Genomic DNA, 9,050 nt, shown 5'->3' with positions numbered 1-9,050 from the left:
GGATCCGTACTCGGACTGGGCGGGGCCTAAACCGGAAGTGGTCAGATTTAACCGGTACGTTATTTAAGCATGCAATTGATCTGGGTTGATCAGAAATTGTTATATTTATTGCTGATTTGAAAACTATTTACATGACAGCATCGAGCTTCAGATCAATGGTGTTGTCATGGTAACAAACAAACTATATACAGAACGTTTTGCAACAATGAATACAACACATGCGGTTGCAATTATGAAGTAAAATGTAATGAACAAGAGTTTTCATTCTCATTCTCATTCTCATTTTCATTCTTTCTTTTTTTAACTTTTTATTTTTCCACACCAGGTGTGTGTGTGTGTGTGTGTGTGTGTGTGTGTGTGTGTGTGTGTGTGTGTGTGTGTGTGTGTGTGTGTGTGTGTGTGTGTGTGTAAGAGAGAGACACAGAGAGTGCTTTATCCGTACCGGATACTCGTTTCAGCCGGATTCTCGGATCACCCCTACAATTTACATTATCTCAATAATTACTTACTAGGGTTGGGTATTGGTTGGTCCGATACCAGAACCTAGTCGGTTCCGGTGTTTAAACGGTTCTTGAACCAGTACTTTAAAAAATGAAACCGCACACACTTTTTCAACCTTTTGTCTTCACACATATTATGACTTTTACTTTAAGCAGAGAAATATCTGACACTGAGCAGACATATTTAACACACACAATAGGCTTCATAAAACGAAGTGTTTTGGACATTTGTTAAAACATTTTGCATACGTCACACACGCTGCTGAATGGCAACAGGGTTTGTTAGCCTACTTGATATGCAAATTATATTAGTACTTTGTTGAGGTCAAAGTTGTAGCAGACTTTGTCGCACTATAATTCTTCCTTTGCTGCCATCTAAATTAGTTCCAACTTGTTTTTGTATTTCATATTAATGTACCAATATCCACGTGGTTTTTGTCAAATTAACAGAGCTTGGTACATGTTAATACACACTGGTTCAGCATTGATCAGTTCAATAGGAGGATCTGATGTCAGTAACACTTCAGCAGGATAACCCAAGTTACTGTATACTGTGAAACCGTCTCCTAAGTTGCTAAGAAATGAAAAACTGAAGTGCATTTTCAACACTGGTTTGGTTTCTTAAAGATTTTACAGTACAACCCCTGCCTTCATCGAGGTCAGTTGCATATTTAGTGCTGTATTAGCACTGCCGTGTGTGGAGCATGGAACATGCACGACTCAACAGCAGCGCTGTTAATTCAAGCGAATAATTCTGCCATGTCTGGCTATGAAAATGATCTTTCGAGCATAAGCAATCATTCTTAATGTGTGATGTGGTCTCAGTTGTTTGACCATTATTGTGATGCACGTAGTAAGAGAGATACAGCTGTCAAGAGGCCAAATAGAGTTGCTAAGTTCAGTACTAGGTCAACCCTGAAACAATTCATGATAAAGTGACAGTGGTGTCAATAGCTTTCAGAGACACATTAGAGAGAATCGTTAGGGAGTCATGGTGAATGTCATATTAGGAACCTTTGTATTTAAAACATGTTGCCGTGTTGATGTTGTTATTATTGTTCTTGTAGATCCACTGTGTCACTTTGGGTGTTGTACCTATGTTGGGAAGACAATAAAATGCATTAACTGGACCAGTTAAATCATGTATTAGTTTAAATTTATGAGACAATAAGTCATTTCCCCTCTCTCGTTAATGATTTTTGTCCTCAAAAATGTTCTTCCTTTTTAAATCACAGGCGCCCAGAAACTAATGCACCCACATGTTGTAGAGTGCTAAGGAATACTCAGCTGGCCCATGTGTTTGCAGTTTGAATTATAGGAAATGGGGCCAGCTGTCATTTCAATGGAGCTTTGGTTTTGATTGTTGAATAGGCAAACGTAATTTGTAATTCATTTGTAAACTGTCTATGATGGCCATTGTTAAACTATTAGAACAGCCAAAGTATGAGTGCGTTGAGGTAATGAATGGTAACACTCGGCTTTAGATTACATATCACATTTTAGACACAATGGGCGTTATCTAAAGCAACCCACTTTTTGATTTGCTGGATTGTGTTTTTATTCCTTGTCTATAGCTGCCTGTCTGTTAAAAGTAGTATGAAAATTATATTTCACTACAGCACACTACAATATGTGCTTATTGTGCACTTCAGTTAGATATGTTGCATTGTTGTACAGATACAGATTTATTCATTTGAGCCACCAAGCCAGTAAACACACAGACATTTATTTACACATTCCTGTTTTTACGCTCGACATATGTTGCAGCTATCACAATGAAACAAGGGGTTTGAAGATAACCAGAAAGCAATCAACATTTGGCGGCAGTTGTCAACCAGCGAATGATTTATGTCCGATCGAGGCTCTGGTTTCTCTCCTCCTGCCAGTCAGCGGCTGTCGTGTTGTTGTGAAGCAGAGGTGCTGCTCGCGGTTTGATTGGGGGTGGCGTGGCGCTGCAGCACATGAAAAAAGAGCCGGTGTCACCTTGTCACTCTCGGGCACGCTGCCAAACTGCTGGCAGGGGGTTGGAGCATGCATGTTGCCGAGGAGGGGTGAGTGTTGAGCTCTGTGGTGATGCATCATTGTGCTGTTCCACTCTCTCCCTTACCCCTCCTCCTCCCCAGTCTGTCCCATCCCCACCCTCCACCTCAACCCATCACTAACACTGTAATTATCCGCCTGTGGAGGGTGGGACATCTGCAATAACACTGGAGTTTGATCATTTGTGTGTGTGTGTGTGTGTGTGTGTGTTGAAGACAAGGGTGACTCACTGAGAAAAGGGGAGAGAGTAATTTAGGGTTGAATTAGACATCCTGTTGTTCTATACAAGCTAGCAACTCTATCCTGTTTATTATTGAGTCATTTTAATAAGCAATTCAGTGAATCTCAATCCTTGCTTGTCAGAAGGTTGGCTGCAGTTTGGATTATTTGGTCACAGTGTTGGGTCAAAGGACCTATGCGCTTGATCTCAAGCTCCCCTCAACTCAAAGGTCTGCCCATTAGAGGCCCGCTCTCACTCCTCAGCACTTTCTCAAGATCCTGCTGCTGATCAGTCTGGGGTTTATGTGTGGCACATCTGATTAGAGACTGAGGGCTGAGTGTGAAGCTCCCATGCAGCAGAGCTGTCACAACAGCCAAAGCTCTGTGGTAGAGAGGAGAGGTGGGTGGAGGTGACCCTGTGGAACTCCGGGTGTTGGCGTCACATGCGCTCAGTTGCAGCGATGGCTGCTGGCGATCGGGAGTGATAGTGATGGTTTCTGATGCTGGATCATCCAGCGGCTCTGGTCTTATACTCACTGGTCCATCGGCTTTTTTAAATTAAACAACACTACTGATTCAAAGTTGATTCACTGTAAACAACAAGAAAAAAAATAACTGCAAATGTCATTTAATGGGCGGATTATGTAAAGGAATACGTAAATGTATTGAAAGTTCTTGCAGGTTTTCAATTCTAAGTTGTGTACATCATGTAGCATTACAGATAAGCTACAGATACACAGGTAGGATGTAACTGGAATCATATGATTGATTCTCTTAATTGCTGAAATTAAAAGTTGAATAGTCAGAGCCAGACAGAAAATAAGACAATTCTGATAACTAAGAATTGTCAATTATAATGAAAAAAATGACAAACTGGGTACAGCTTCTCAAATGTGATGATTTTTTTTTTTCTTTCGTTCAAGATTGAATATTTTCGGGTCGCCTGAATAGCTCACCAGGTAGAGCGTGGGCCCCATGTACAGAGGCTCAGTCCTACAGCGGCTGCAGGTTCAGTTCCAACCTGCGGCCCTTTGTTGCATGTCATTCCCCCCCCCCCCTTACTCTCCCCTGCCGTCCTGTCCTATCGAATAAAGGCCCAAAATGCAAAACAAAAAAATCTTTAAAAATAAATAAAGATTAAATATTTTGGGGTTTTGGTCTGAAAATATCTAATTATTAGCACTTTAGACTCTGTTTATAGACTGAACGATTAATCTATTATTAAAAACCATTATAAAGATAAGTTGTAAATAATTTAAATATAAAAGCATTTGTAATCCCCAACATTTCAGTCACATTAAGTGTCTGCTGTGTAATCTGAAAATCAAAAAACAGAGTCGGCATTTAGCTCACCCAGTAAGAGTGCTCGCCCCATGTAGGGTCCTGCAGCGACCCAGGTTTGAATCTGACATACGGCCCTTTGCTGTGTGTCACCCCCATCTCTCTCCCCCTTTCATGTCTATCCACTGTTACTAAAATAAAGGGAAATGCCCCCAAAAGTGATCTTAAAACAAAACTTTGAAACACAGAGTCCGCTAGTTCAACTGGAAGCCTCGTAAAATACGGCCGCTTCGTCAGGTGCCTTTGTTATTGACTCTAAAAGTCTCCTTTAGCATCATATAACACGCTTTATCTAAACACGCTTGGTCCGTTTTGACGCTGTTAGGTTAAGGAAAAGCTTGTGGGTGGGCTTATGGTTCTGTGACTCGTGGGAATAACCAGTTAAAGACACACCCGGGACACAAACCGCACTGTCCTGGGTAAAAGTCCTGTGTTTCACCCATCCACCACCCCGATCGACCTCCCTACGCAGAATCTCCCCCTTTCATGCTACTCGCTAAACTCCGTCTAGATGCTGCTTTCCTCAGTACGTTCTACACACACGCTGAAGGGTGCATTTTTTTCGTCGCATCAGACGCTGACAGCCACTGTCCAAACATCCCCGGTCTGTTGTTTGGTTTAACATTTTATAAATGCTAATGACTAATGCTCTTTCACTTCTGAGGATCATTCTCTTTGTGTTATATCTCTGTTTGTCTGTTATAATCAACAAACCAGAAACGCCACATGTTTTATAATCTATCTCTCTTTAGATTTCAAGTGGGGAACAATATATGGGACTGAAACTTGTAAGGCGTTTCCTCCCCGTGTTCAAGCCTCAGCAAGGTCACTGAACTGCAGCGCTAATTATCACCTGAGGGTGGTGGCTCTTCTCTGGAGAGTAGGAAACCCCCCCACCCACCACCCACACAGCCACCCGGCCTGTGAATGTACTGTAGGGCCTGGGGCAAATAGCATGTTGGCATTTTTTTCCGGGCGCACGTATGTGTTTGTTTACATTACATTTGTTCATTTGAAATGCATGTTCGTTTCCTTTGTTTTCTGTGTGTATATGATTGTGAAAGATTACACGTGGATCGTCATGGTGCTAGGGTCTAGTTAAGCACTTTTTAAAACAGCTGCACTATCTGTCTTGTCTCGGTGGATTTCCCCCCTCCCTGATTTCTGTGAAATTAGACAATATGAGAGACCAGCCGACATCTCATTTGAAGACTAATTAGGTTATTTGCAGGGCGAGCAAGGGCGTGCATTGCATTAATGGTTTAATATGTGCTCTTTGAGACGATGAATATTGAGTCACATTTATGCTGCATGGGTGAGTGAAAATACAAATGTTCCATTCAGGTCCTGGTGGAAGCAATCTGCATATCTCAGCTCTAAAATTCTCACAGTATAATTGGTGGTAGTATAATGGGATAGACAGTTTATTACACAGCACCGTGTTTGCTGACACACAGTTGATTTCTCAAAGACAAAACAAAAAAAATGTGTTAAGACAGCAGAGGCAGAAACAACAAAAGTCAGGAGTGTGAAGATGAGATGTCTCTCACCCCATATACACATGACAAGGTTAAGAGAAGGTTTTAAATTAAAAAAAAAAAAAAAACTGTACTCTAATGTGATGGCTGACATGAATTTGTGACATGCTGGTGTGAAGTTTTTTCCAGTCAATGCGTGTGGTGTTAAAATGGCAGCCACGTGAGGGACCATGCCATACATGTTATCCCCACTCAGCATGCCCCTTTACCACAGATTTTCTCATCTCAAGAGGAACAGCCCTAGAGGGGGCTTGACTTGTGTCAACACATAGAGAAAGATAGAGATAGCATAAGTCAAAAAGATGGAGAGAAAGAACGAAACCCCTAAAGAGGAAGAAGGGTTGCGGGAGAAAAGGCAGATCCTTCACATGACCTCCATGTACATCCAATGGTGCTACCTGGAGCACAAACGTTGGCATGGCATTCAGAGGATATGGAAATTCACTCATGTCAGCCATTATCATTTATGGCAGCTCATTGAATCGATATTTCGTGGCAGCTGAGTTGGTCTACTCATCCATGAGCACCCTGTGGAGCAGCAGAAAAAGCCTGAAATAGAGACAAACAGGGAAAAAGTGGGGGAATAATGGAGAAAGAGAGAGAGTTGGACAGTGATAACCTCATCTTATAACCTTCTCTTTTAAGCCATCAGTCTTTCTGACCCTTGTAATTAGCACACAAAGCACAGGGATGGAAAGAGCTAGCTTCAATTGGTCCCTGTGAGACTCTACAAATAAGATATTGCCGCATAGACAGTATTTTACTGAAAGCAGAGAATAGATTTGTCTCCTGGCATACACAGCAAATATTTCATCCAGGGTATGCCTGCGGCTTGGAGCCTTTTTGGTATTAGTGCACCTAAAAGTTGTTGGAAGCTTACAGTCCACATGGGAATACTTTCACAATATCAATTACTTCAAACACACACGGGCACTCACAGAGATTTACACACATTCACCGCAAGACACCAGAAGACAAATAAACAGAGGAAAAAGGTTGGCGGCATGGAATTAGGCAAATGAGATGACACCTGACACCTATTTGTGTGGGAAATGAGCACGATGCTGTAAGGTGTCCTCCCGCTCCCCCCTCGGGGAGCAGGCAGCTCCACACAGGACAGCACACCCAGTACCCCCCACCAGCAGCCCCTGGGCGTGGAGGCCGGCCGGGTGAAATAATTGAATAACTAACTGCAGATCACTATTTGGCTGACTCCAGCTCATTGGATAGACAGAAATGCTTAGACAGTGCTGCCTTGCAGGCTGGCAAACAGCAGACTGTATGGAAGCTCGCTGGAGAAAGCCGGAGCTGAAGACTGTAGCAGGCTGTTGGTCGTACTTGTAGACTTAGCTACAGCACAGACAGTATAAGAGCAGCGGATAAGGCAAGAGGCGGTATAATCTCGCAGAGGGGCTGATTTACCACCATTTCTGAGTTCTTGATTTTAATGACTTGTAGAAAAAATTGTGAAAGCATTTAAAAGGCTTTGAGAATCAAAGAAAAGCTTTTCGAGGTCAGGGAATATTTCTTGATGGGGCCAGAGAAGTGAAATCCTCTACAGTCTGGTATGTGTGGAGTCCTCTCAGGGCTGTGACTGCAGCACTGCGTCCCAGTGCTTTGTCTTTGTTCCTGTGGAAGGGATAGAAAGTGTGTGGCAGCATGGAGGAACTAGTTTACTTATTCATCAGGTTTCCAAGTCCTAGCAGACGCAGGGTTTCTCAGGGATGATAAATGGCATCCGATGGCCCAGGTGGAGGGGGAAGAGGAGGAGGTAAATAATGGAACAGCCTGACAAACAAAAGAGGCTCCATGATGCATTGTCTGAATATAAAACAAAGCCACAGGTGTGTGTGTGTGTGTGTGTGTGTGTGTGTGTGTGTGTGTGTGTGTGTGTGTGTGTGTGTGTGTGTGTGTGTGTGTGTGTGTGTGTGTGTGTGTGTGTGTGTGTGTGTGTGTGTGTGTGTGTGTGTGTGTGTGTGTGTGTGTGTGTGTGTGTGTGTGTGTGTGAGCAGGGCTGATGGTTGCTGAAACGTTCCTCATCTCTCCATCGCTGCCAAACCCATTGCAGGAGTGTTTAGGTGGCTTTTGAAGTGAGCCTCGCAGCACCACCTCTGTGAAGTGGCTGCGTGGAAGGAGCCATTGCAATTGGACAGGGATAGAAAATAGAATAAATAAATATATAAAAGAAGGAACGTCCCCCCAGAGTGGAAATGTAACTCTAATGCAGTAGGAGGTGGACAGGAAAGCTATTAAGGCTAAGCGAGGGCCTGGGGTCCACTCAAGTTTAACACTCCTACTCAGGGCTGCACAAAATGTATCCCTGATACACACTCTCCCACACACACACACACACACACACACACACACACACACACACACACACACACACACACACACACACACATCCTCTCAACCTCCTGTTCCAGCTCCGTTCCATCTGAACTCTTTCTCAGCGCTGAGCTGAGCAGACTCAAGGAAACGGTTCATTTAAATGTACATAATTTGCTCTCGGAGGCTCACTCTTGGTCTCACTGTTCCCCTGTGGCGCCACAGAGAAACAGCCCAGGAGAGGCAGACTGAGAAAAAAGATTTTATCCTGGAAAAATCCAGTGGCCTGGACAGAAACAGAGGCTGGTAAAAGCCAGGCAGAGTGAGAGCTTCAGGTACACTGGACATTTATCCCCTAGAGACTTTGATGCCAACACATGTTTTCATCTCGTCGCTCTACCAGATTCCTTCCACTGGATAAGCCCATACAAGCCTGTGCATTGACCAAAGCAAAGTGCAAAGATATAAGGATCTAATATACTGTAGAGCATCTAATAATATTTTTGTTGTTCACTAGAGCCGTAACATTTACCAACAATTTTGATAATTGATTATAATGATTTTGGTATACAAACAAAAAGGCAAAAAATAGCTCCTTTTAAAAATCTCCTGCTTTTCCAGGGCTAAAGACATTCTTAGCCAATTAACACTCTTCGTTTTGTCGACTAATCGATAGTTGATTTAATCAACAGATATGTAAAACTGAGTTTCTTTAAATCTTGTGTTTACCAGAGTTGTGCTCTTAAGTTTCTTGGAAATAAGTCATTCAGCATCTAAAAGCATAAAAAATGACTACCTGATTAAGAATTCTGAGCTGACTAAGACCAAAATAACCAATTATTTGACTAATCAACTAAAAGTCGGCAGCCCTATGCTTTTCTCTGTTACATCTGTTATGTCATGATGAAAGAAAGTATTTGGGGTGTGACTCTTGGGAACTGAGATGAACATTTTTCACAATTCTTTGACATTTTTATAAAGTGACTAATTGGCTAAATGAGTAAATAATCTAAAATGAATCGATAATTGTTAGTTTCAGCTTTACATTACAGTATCGGGAATTAGCACATTTGCACACACATAC

Source organism: Etheostoma spectabile, chromosome 15 (assembly GCF_008692095.1).
Source record: "Etheostoma spectabile isolate EspeVRDwgs_2016 chromosome 15, UIUC_Espe_1.0, whole genome shotgun sequence".
Taxonomy (NCBI): domain Eukaryota; kingdom Metazoa; phylum Chordata; class Actinopteri; order Perciformes; family Percidae; genus Etheostoma; species Etheostoma spectabile.
This window is presented reverse-complemented; position numbering follows the sequence as displayed.